Below are 11,315 nucleotides of genomic sequence, written 5' to 3'. Positions count from 1 at the left end.
CCAGATCACCACCAGCAGCCAGATCACCACCAGCAGCCAGATCACTACTACCACCCATATCACCACTACCACTCATGTCACCACTACCACCCCCCAGATCACCACTACCACCCAGGTCATCACCACCACAAACCAGATCACTACTACCACCCGAATCACTATCACCACCCAGGTCACCACCAACAACAACCAAATATCACCACCTCCACCCACATCACCACCATCACCATCACTATCTACTCCGTGCCATCATTCCTATCACCACTAACAACAGATGTACCCCCACTGCTGCTGGCACGCATATCACCACCACCATGACCGACAACTCTATCAGTAACACCATCAGCAACCGCGTGGCCTAGCCGTCATCGTTCCCTCTACTGTCGTAGGCACACAATCACCTCCGCCATAATAACTGTACGACCACCAGTTAATTACATCACCGTCACCACCAACTAGGTGCTTAGCGTGGCGTCAAAACCACATAGAGGATGCATGTTGGACAGACTCCCTGTGGGCCTTCTCATTAGCACGGCCCTCCGGCCACAGCACTGGCACCTGAAGGCTTCTCTGTTGCCAGTGAACTTGTCAGCCAGCTTTGCTTGTGCCTCACTGAGAGGGCCCAGGTGAGGTACCTAGAACCAGCAAGGCCCCAGCTGCAGGCTGTGAGCCACTGCCGCAGGGACGGAGGTCCCTGCCCTGTCCTGGGCAGCATGGGAGAAATGCCCTTCACTTGTCCCAGTGCCACTTGGCTGGTTAGACAAGGGGACCCAGTCCCAGATGAATAAGGGGAGACTGGATTAGAGGAAGATGGACTAGTCAGGGGAAGACTCCAGATCTATACAGAGTATCTCTTCAAGTCCCTCCGTGGAACACTTGGGACCAGTGATGGAAGTGACGTTGAGCAGAAGACAGTCACTTATCTGACAGTCAGAGTCCCGGGCTTCTTGGGCTGGGCCAGTGTTTTTCTCAGTGTCCTGGGAATGCAGCAGATGGTGAGCTGCCCCTGACCCTAGGCTAGCCTCCACAGCCTGCCCACCCTCTTCTCCTGCCCACCAGCCAGCTGCATCCTTCACTGGTGGGTGTCATGGTCTGTGCCCCGTCTCTGCCAGAGTCCAGTCGTCAGGGCCAAGCCAAGTAAGTCTCCCTGGTTGTCATGGCTACTGGCTCATATGTGTACAGAAAGCCTCTGCACACAGGGCCGTTCAGTGGGTGGTCTGGGCTGCAATACTGGTCTTTTACCCCAGCATGTTGCCCTGGGACCTTGCCACTTCCGTCCCTGGGCAGGCAGCCTAGTGCATGGCCATCTTGGGGTGGAGGGCAAAGCAGTGTAGGGTGGAGTCTGGCCAGTCCAAGGTGAGTCACAGTAGTAGCTTCCCGCCCAGGGGGCAGGGGAATTGGTATATTGGTGATGCCTCATCTCGCCTGGCGTGGCCCTGGGAACTTCCCAAACACAGGGTGACTCAGTAGGGAAGCAGTCAGTAGGGGAGGGGACTGCCCCTGTGGGACCCTGGCATCTCTACTGAGTTCCACTAGCTTCCAGCCTAGTGGTTGGAAAGTGGTTTCTTCCGCTCCTGGTCTGAGGGGATGAGGGGATGGGTTCGTAGCGGAGGAGACCTTAGACACCGCCAGAGGAAGGGCATGTGAGTGCTGACCCGGGCAGGGCTGAATGGGGTCCTCTGCTTTGTGTAGGCCCACGAAGAACATGCTGAAGGTACCCCAAGAGCCAGGGACTTCCCGAACAAGACCACATGGTAGGGATTGCCAAGGGACCCAGTCCAGACCACAGGCGTATCCACACCAGGGGAGGAGGCTCCAGGCTGGGAAGGGAAGTGTCGGCCTCCCTGCCTTGCTCCAGGGACTGTGGGGGGCCATGCTTGTGGGCTGAGTGTGGCCGCCCCGCCTAGCTGGCCCGGGTCTCCCAGGCCTTTCTACTTCTCCCGCCCCGCCCCGCCCCACCCCACCCCACCCCCGCACCCTTTTAGGGAAGCATCGCCATGGGAAGCAACGGAGTCCAAAAACTGGGTCTGCAAAAGCAATTTCTCCAGGATCTCAGCCTGAGAATGGAGAAGCTGGTGCTCTCTCACATCACAGTGCACAAGGTGGCCGCAGTGCCCACGGATCCAGGAAACTGAGGCGAGTCAACAGCTCCCCCTGCCACCCCCATCCCCTGGCAAGGAAGGGGGTCAGCAGGAAAACTCACTGGTTAAAATCCCCAGCTCCCCCAAGAGCCAGCCAGCCACTGGGTCTGGGCAGCTGGACGGATGTCTGAGCAACTGGGCCGGCAAGTCAGAGAGCCCACTGTACCTCAAGCCATCATGTTCCAACCTAGGAGCTCGATCCTGACCCTGAAGCTTGGCTCCAATACTGTCTCAGAAGAGGGTCCTCCTGACTGGAGGCCTGAGGGACAATTCAGCAGCCTGGTCAGCTCCCTACCCCACAGGCTGCTCCGGTGGCCTGTATTCTGACACGGGGGTCTCTTAGGGAGTTCCCTGTATCCATCTACCAAGCCCATTAAAGCAGGGGTTGCTGCCTGTGGAGTCTGTGAGATTAAAGGGGTGGGGGCAGGGTCACCGGTCACAGCACATACCACCACCACCACCACCCCNCCCCACCCCACCCCCCGCCTCATGTGGGTTTCCACCCCTTTCCTCCCTCTCATGATGAAAAGCGAAGAGGGGAAACACAGTCTGCTCACCCAGATGCCACGGGATCTGTCCAAGCAATAAAAAGGCAGCGGAAATCCCCTGCCCAGAGGTCACTGCCATGAGTGTTTCAAGGGACCCCCTTCTGGGCACTGGTAACTTTGGCACAGAGTTCTCTTATGGCATAACCAACTTCCTGGGACACTGCTCCAGGGGACTTCATTCCCTGCAGCAGTTTGGGGTGGCCCAGGCAAGCCCAGCATAGACCACATATGGTCCTGACTTTGCCCGTGGAGGAGTGGGGCTCTCCCCACCATCCTTGTTCTGGTGGGGAAAAAAAAAGAGATCCTGTGGGCCTTGCCAGGGGACAGCCTCATGGTAGGTAGCGACCGACTCCTATGGGGTAAGAGACACTGCTGGCTCCTTGAGGTTTTCTTCAGCCTACCCAGTCTCTAAGCAACCCCCCCCCCCAAAAAAAAACCCAGGAGCAGGGACTTGTGTTTCTATTGTCACCTACACCGCTGAGGACTGCGGCGATGGCCGTGTGCCAGGCAAACAGAGCCCTGGGCAGACCTGGCAGCCACCTTCTAAACTCTGCCTGCTGACCAGGAGCCAACCTCAGACAGGGTTGGTGCAGTGGCTGCCTGGGATCCCAGTTCAGCTTGGGCCCTGGGCCAGGGCCACTGCCTCAGGCCAAGTCCGGCCAGGAAGTAGGCTGAAGGCTCTTTGCTCTTGGCAAAGTCCCCCGTCTATGAGTGCTGGTTACCAGACTAGAAGGACACTGGGAAGCCTGGTACAGTGGACAGACCCAGAAGGGCTCCTGACAGTGAGTGGGGGTGGGGTGGGGGTGGGGGCTCCTCACGTCAGGCTCTCAGATCTTTACACCAACCGCACTGCTCCCAGGTCTTAAAGAACAGAACACATTCTACTCTGCACAGCGCAGTCCCAACCCATAGCCCCAAGGACCAAGCTGAATAGGTCTGCAGAATGGTGCCATTGATCATCCAGTCACCCCTCTGCGGGACAAGATGAGCCCACTGCCTGAACATCTTCCCAGGAAAGGTCTGGGAAGTGTGAGGGGGAAACGGCCTCTGGGACAGGCAATTCTGTGCATGTCAGACCCCACCAGCTGCTCTACTGGACGGCAGCTCTGGTCTCAGCTCCAGGCCCACCTCAGCTCTGCCCAGGACACCATGAAGGCCTGGCTTGAATGTCTGGCTGGCTGAGAAAACCGTGCTGGAAGCCAGCTTGCCAGAGGGCCTACTTGACACACCTCAGGCAATGCGCGCAGAAAGCACAGCCCCATTCGTAGGAGGCTGCTCTGTCCCCACGCCAAGGCCAGTGACCTGCATGGGGCCAAGGGCCACACCTGGATCACGGATGCTCTAGAGCTGCCAGCAGCAGGAGGGCTCAGGAAACTGCTAGACAGAGCAGAGAATGGCCGTTCGGAGGCCCAGGCCCCACACAGCTCTCAGATCCCTTTCTGGGAAGATGCTCTCTGCCGCTGCCGCCGCCGTGAAAGAGACCGAGTTGCTGGGTTTGCCATGCTCCTTGGAGGGAGGGCTGACCATCAGCACCAGCACATGGGGACCCCTCAATGTCACTTGGGGTTGCAGAGGAACTGCCTACATCAGGTTGGCTGTGGGTGCGTCTGTGAAGATCCACCTTGATTATTAATATAGGAGGGCCCAGGCTGGCTGCCTCATTCCTTGGGCACACGGTCCTGGTGTGTGTTTGTGTGTGTGTGTGTAAAACCTAGCTAAACAGGAGCCAGCAAGCAGCATCCATCCATGGATTCTTCATTGAGATTCCTGCTCAAGTTCCTGGCTTTACTTTCCTCAAAGACAGACTATGGCCTGGGAGTGTAAGCCGAATAAGCCAAATAGTAAGGTTGTTTTGGGCCAGACCTGTTTAATCACACAAGAGAATGAAACCAGAAAACCTGAAGATCTCAGTGACCATGAGGCTTCTTTGTGGCCTGTAGGGGTAGCAACAACCTGCAGTGCCCAGGAGGCAAAAGTGGTCTACATGGTTAGACACGACTAACTCATGAGCAGGGGAGGAAAAAGAGACAGCCCTTTTCCTCTTGCTCACATGGCCGAGACAGTCCACAGACGTGATGTCATGAGACTACCTTAGGGTGCCTAGGAGCTTGGATGTGAAGGACCCTGGAGAACATCACCTTGAGGGTCTGTCAGCCTAACACTGAGCCAAGGATCTCCCGCAAGGACCTGGCACACCAGAGCCCAGTCCTGGGCGGCTGGATGGCCAGGTGCTAGCTAGCCCTCTGCCCGAGCACCAGCTCTCTGGCCAGGCTGTGTTGGCATTCTGACACTCTCCTGAGTCAGTGGGACAGTTAGAAGCAGAGTTACAGGGAGCGAGGATTTGTTTTGAATTAAGCTAGCCTCTGAGACAGTGTCCTCCTCTTCTGGAAACTGTGAAATGGGTTGTAAAAACAAAAATAATAATAATAAAGCCACAGCTCCCTGAGATGGCAGCAGCTCCAGAGAAACAAGCCCCTTCCCAGGCTCTCTGGGCTCCTGTTGCTTCCGGAAGCCCAGCTGACTGGCTGCTGGCATGGGCCTTCTCGGTTCTGTGTCTGGCGGCTGCACCCACTGCCTGTGCCAGCTCCCACCCTCCTGCTCACACCCATTCAGACTCCCCTCTTCCTTAGGCTTCCTGCTCTGCCTCCCTAGGTCCCCTGTAGGGCTAACCAGGCAATGATGACATCAGGCTGGCCAACTACCCCAAGACACCAGGCTGGAGAGAGGTGAATCCTCAGGCAGTTAAAGGGGAAAGTGGGGGGCAGAGCTCTCCTCTCCCCTCAACCAAGCCTATCCCACAGGGAGTAGAGGAGGAAGGAGAGACAGCCCTTCTGCCCCACCCCACATTCCTCTCATTCCAGGAACCCTAGGGAGAACAGAACTTCCATCCAGGGCTCTCTGCAAGTGCTGAACAAGAGGAAAAGGCTCTAGTTTAGCCGGCTAGGAAGCTGGGCAATGCCTATCTAACCCTCCTGCCTGGTGGTAGCAGAGGAGGAGGAAGAGGAAGAGGAGGAAGAGGAGGAGGGGTTAAGAGTGGGGGTGCCAGGCCCCAGTGGAAAAGCAGTTCTGAGACTCTTCGTCAAGCCAGGTGACTTGAAGCTGTAGGTTGAGGATTAGAGGCTGCCCCCTGGTGTGCACTGCTCTGTGGGCATGCAGAGACCCCTGGCATTCCCATCTGCTGGAGTCAACCAGCTGCCCCAGCACCAGACGGCGGCAGGGAACGTGGGCTGCACACATGGTAGAGGTGGGAACGGGTCTTATGCAAGCACTCGAAGGGTGTGTCTCCTATTGTGTGCACATCTCTCTCTCTCTTAATGTACCTCTCTGACAATGTGTGTGTGCGTGGCTGGGAGGTCACATATATTGGGGTGCGACAAGCACTGGCTGCGCATGCATGTCTAGACTGTGTGGCTTTGAGTATGCACCCACAGCTGCATACAAGCCTTTACGAACTCCATTCCTGAGCATGAGGGCACATTGACTGTGCACGTTCTCCGGTCTTTAGCAGACTGACACTGGCTGACCTGGGTGGACCCTGGTAGGTCTGCCCACCACCTCCCCTGATGTAGAGAAACATCCAGGCTAGCTTTGGGAGGAAGGGAACCAGACATAGTCTCAAGTCAGCCCCAGACAGCAGCGTTAAGACCTGTCTGACTCTGCCCGGCCTCCCAGCTGCCTCTCTTGTGGCAGGAAAGACCCAGACCTGAGAGTGGCTGAGGAATTAGGAACACTCTAGAAGTCAGGGCACATGGTCGAGGCTGTCTCCTCACAGCACCTGGAGAAGCAAAGTCCAGTTTTTCCTCAGATCTCTTCACCAGCAGGCTTGCTAGCAGTGGTCATCTTAAACTGGGGCCAAAATGCCCCCAAACTTCAAGCCCACTGCCAGCAGGTGTCAGCCTGCAGCTCAGTATCAGGCTTCCAGAACTTCCCCTTCAGCCCTCGGAGCTCTGGTAGGACACCCAGCCATCACAGGGCCCCACACCACAAAAGCCATGGGCCAGCTCCATGCAGGTGGCCGGAGAAGAGGCAAAGACAGGCCCAGAGAGGAACAGAAGGAAGGGGAGGAGGAAGCCAAGATGGAAGGCCCTGCAACCACAGCCTGGGGCGGGGGCCGAAGGAGAGGCCAAGAATGCAGAGCAGTGGGCGTTGGGCTTGGCCCATCCTTGGGCCTGGGAATGATCACCTAACCCGGGAAGCCCCTTGGCCAGTCCGAGAGAACCTTCCGGAAGTCCCAAAGGAAGTCACTCTCAGGCCATAATAGGAAAGCTCTGTGGTTGAACCACTCAACTGGGCAACCATGGAAAAGGCCGGGAGGCAGTGATGACAAGGGACAGGCTCAACCGACGGCCCAGAACTAATAAAAGAAAAGGAAAATCGGATATAAGTCTGGTTCTTATTAAAAGAGTAAATTTAGCCCCTTGGCTAGGACGGGAGGCGGGGTGGCCAAGGCTCCCCACTGGGGAGGTGCAGGGGGACTGGACTTCTTCCCAGAGTGATTCAGTGTCCCAGGACAGACGGGCGGGGGCTGGGGTTGCAGGAGGGGCAAGGGCACATACCCTCTCTCTGTCCTTCACACCTCCCCTTGTGTGCCTCCCTCTCAGGGTGGCTGGGAATCCAGGACCTCTCCCGGCTGCCCGGGCTGCTCGGGCTGCTCCTCAGGGTGGTGAACGGGCAGCGAGGGTATGAGAAGGTAGGTAGGGCTGCTCAACGCCACTCTTGGGAGCCACACCCTCCAGCTTGGAGAGCTTCCACTACTAAACAGGCACTTCCCTTCCCAGTGTCTTGAAATAAGCCAGCCACATAAAGGAAGACCACCCCAGCGTAGTTTATCAGGGCCTTCCACCCATGCACACTTGTTCACATCCAAGTTCACAGTATACACTCACACAAACACCTCTATACATACACGTTCAGGGACCTACAAATGCACACTCACATGCTTGAGTCTCTTCTCAGAGAAGCATCGGCCCCATTGTCAGGGCTGGAAACTCTGATCCAGCTATGGACGCCCGCCTTGCTCCCTTGTATTGAGCCTCTCAGCCATGCCCGTAACCCTTAAGGATAACCCTGAATATGGCCGGTCTCGACCACTCAGGGAGGACAAAGGACACCAGAATGGGGACACGGACCCTCACCTGGTCATACTATCTGCAGCGTGAGTTTCCATGGAACTAATATCCATAGAAAACTTTCACTCTTCCTAGTTGAGTGTCTGTGGGTAATGACATCACCAGGCTGGCTGGATTTCCCCTTCTGCCAAGCGGACCAGTGTCTATGTAACCCCTTGTCCCATCCAGGACCCACATTGGTGACAGGAGCTGCATAGACAGGGCAGCCTGAGAGATTAAGGATATGGGGGAGGGGGAGGTTAAGGATATGGGGGAGGGGAAGTTAGAGCTCCTAGTGGCAGCTCCAGTCAGGTCCTTCGGTGTGACACCAGCCTCCATTCATGCTTACACAGGGTGTGTGTCCTTGTGGCAGGGACCTCTCTGGCCCACAGCCAGAGTGTGATGGTTCTATGGAAAGCCACCGCCCAGACCCACAGCACTACAGGAACAAAGAGAGCCGCTGCAAATCCCTGGTACTGGTGCCACTATTCTGCCTGTGGTTCCTAGCCCCTCCCCCCCCCTCACTGGCACCCAGAGGCTAGGGACCTACACTAGGTGTCCTCCCAGGCCTGGCTCCAGAGCAACAGGTTTGTATGCTGTGGCTCTCCTAACTGGCCTGCCTTGCTGCATAGGGCACTTAAGAACTGGACGGACTAACTTCTTGCTGGAGGTCAGATTCCTTTTCTTTCTTTCTTTCTTTCTTTCTTTCTTTCTTTCTTTCTTTCTTTCTTTCTCTCTCTCTCTCTCTCTCTCTCTCTCTCTCTCTCTCTCTCTCTCTCTCTCTCTTTCTTTCTTTCTTTCTTTCTTTCTTTCTTTCTTTCTCTCTCTCTCTCTCTCTCTCTCTCTCTCTCTCTCTCTCTCTCTTTCTTTCTTTCTTTCTTTCTTTCTTTCTTTCTTTCTTTTTTCCTGAGAAGACAGTGTCTCAGTATTTGCTCTGACTGTCATGGAACTCACTGTGTACACCAGGCAGGCTTCAAATTCAGAGAGCCACCTGTCTCTGCCTCCTGAGAGCTGGGACTAAAGGCGTGTGCATGTTAACCTTTCTGTGATGTATTTATTTATTATACATAAGTACACTGTAGCTGTCTTCAGGCACCCCAGAAGAGGGCATCAGATCTCATTACGGGTGGTTGTGAATCACCATGTGGTTGCTGGAATTTGAACTAGGGACCTTCAGAAGAGCAGTCAGTGCTCTTAACCACTGAGCCATCTCTCCAGACCCGGAAGTCAGACTCCTAAGCCCCCTTGATACATGAAGTATAGGGTCACTTGCCCAGCTGACACTGACTATCTGAGAAGTTGGGAATACCCCATCTGCTAGAGGTGAGGGAGGGCCAGTCATGTCCCCCAGACACCATCCCACGGTTCCCTGGAGTAAGCCATAAGCCCGGAAGCTTGGGCTGGCTTGTACTTCCTGGAGGACGGAGGACTCGTCCTATTAACACCTAGCAAGACTGAAGCCCATGAAACCTCTCTGGTACCTCACACCTAGGCAGGGCAGACACCGGCCCATCCGTGTCAAAGAGCTTATGCCAAAGAGCTTAAGCAGGCAGTACAGGAGCAGGGACAGACATGCATGCACATGGTGGCCTCTGGCCCTGGGTCAACTGCCACACTGAGCTGAGAGAATTCCAGCTGACCACAGGAACCATCTGTCCTGAAAACTGGGAAGGAAGGCACCCAGAGCCGAGATCCCAGCCTGACTTGGCATAGCTGTAGCCAGTCCCCTGGAGGCCAAGGGACACTATATTCTACAGAGATGCTGCAGGGCTGTGGGTGTTCGGAATCTGTGCTGCCAGTGCCAGATTGTGTCATTTCCCAGACAACTGCCTCAGGTATGGCTGTCTCCAGCCACTGAGACTCATACTGTGTTCTTGTTCAGAGGGAACTGATCGCTGGTGGCCCTCCCAAACTCCTCTTCTTACTGAAGAGCCCTGGCTGACCCCTTCCCAGTGAACGCTCCATCTCAGATTCCTCACCACCACAGGACCCTCCACTCAGCCTTCTGCTGCATGTCCAAGAGTCCGAGCAGGCATTTGTATCTTGCAGTGCTTGGCCTGGTACCAGATATCGTATCTAGGCTAACCCAGGGCACAAGGACCTTGCAATAAGAAAGGAAGGGGAAAGGCCTGGGAAGGAAGCATGCAACACAGCTGCCTTCTGCTCCAGAAAGCAGGATACTGGGCGAGGAAAAGCAGGAAGCAACTGCCTGATTCTGGCATGCTCTCCTAGGGACAGGTCCTGGCTCTCAGGAAGACCTCCCAGGCTTAGGTGTGAAGAGTGAAGAACTGAAAACCCAGAAGCACAGAGCACGTGCAGGAGAGAGACCGGGGTGTGCAGCAAGCACTGAAAGGCTTCGTGAGACTCCACAGGCCCAGACAGAGCGGGACAGAGGTCTGGGGATCCGATTAGCGAGAATCCATGGTCACTTCTCAGCAAGATTGCATCAGTTTGCCAGGCTGCTGAGCAGAGGTGGGGACTGCTCAGCCCTTGAGGACACTGATTTGCCTGCGAGTCCACACCCTCTTTCACAGGGTACCAGCAAGTAGCTTTCGGTGGAGACACAGAGATCAGACAGCTAAGGCCACACAGTGAGGCTAAGGAGCACAGAACTCAGGCTGTGCCTGACATCTTTCCTATCTCAGGAGAAAGCTGTACTGCTGGGGGTCTTGCTCTCTGGTGCGGGATGCTTTCTGAGAGCCTTGCCGCTGTGGCAGATTGTCTGTCCCTGCTCCCTTCAGCACGGAAAAGACACAAGGCCTTAGGCTCTAAGGACATTATGAGTGAAACGCACACCTCAACTCTAAGGTGGAATTATGGTAATTTCTTAGGATTCTGGTGACTGAATGAGGGAGTTTGTAAGGTGAGAAAAGTCATACCCACGGCACCAAGCGCCTCAGAATGGACAGCTGGAACCGGCATCTGAGGAGGCCAGCCTGAGGGGTCTCCATGGACCCAGCAAGAGACCTGGTAGATAGAAGCTGGTACTATACACGCAAGCACGTACACGCATATGCGCGTGTGTGCATGCACGAACACACACACACGGACCTGAAGTCCAGTACCACTCTTTTTTTGTTTTGTTTTTTTGAGGCAGGGTTTCTCTGTGTAGTCCTGGCTGTCCTGGAACTCACTCTGTAGACCAGGCTGGCCTTGAACTCAGAAATCCGCCTGCCTCTGCCTCCCAAGTGCCCGGATGAAAGGCGTGAGCCACCACCGCCCACCAGTACCACTCTTAACTCTCCACAGCAGGCTGGGACACAGGTGACAAGTCATGGGATCAGGGGTCACAACAGGAAGAAATCACTCCTTGATACATACAGTGGGAAAGCAAGAAAACGGCCTCCCTGAGCCCCTGCTATGCTGGGCAGCTCCTGCTCTGAGGGCAGGGTTGGTAAGGCACCAACTGGACTCCTCCTACCCTGCCTACTTAAGAGTTTGAAGGCGCCGGGCGTGGTGGCGCACGCCTTTAATCCCAGCACTTGGGAGGCAGAGACAGGCGGATTTCTGAGTTCGAG

At 55.7% G+C, this 11,315-nt stretch overlaps 1 protein-coding gene across 1 annotated transcript in view; it reads right to left on the bottom strand.

Moving 5' to 3' along the window:
* Bahcc1 (BAH domain and coiled-coil containing 1) overlaps positions 1–11,315 on the bottom strand; it is a 60,775-nt gene that overhangs the window by 34,975 nt on the left and 14,485 nt on the right. The window lies entirely within an intron of this gene.

This window comes from Mus caroli, chromosome 11, assembly GCF_900094665.2.
Source record: "Mus caroli chromosome 11, CAROLI_EIJ_v1.1, whole genome shotgun sequence".
Taxonomy (NCBI): domain Eukaryota; kingdom Metazoa; phylum Chordata; class Mammalia; order Rodentia; family Muridae; genus Mus; species Mus caroli.
Note: the sequence above shows the minus strand (reverse complement) of the source record. Positions and strands in the feature narration are given on the sequence as shown.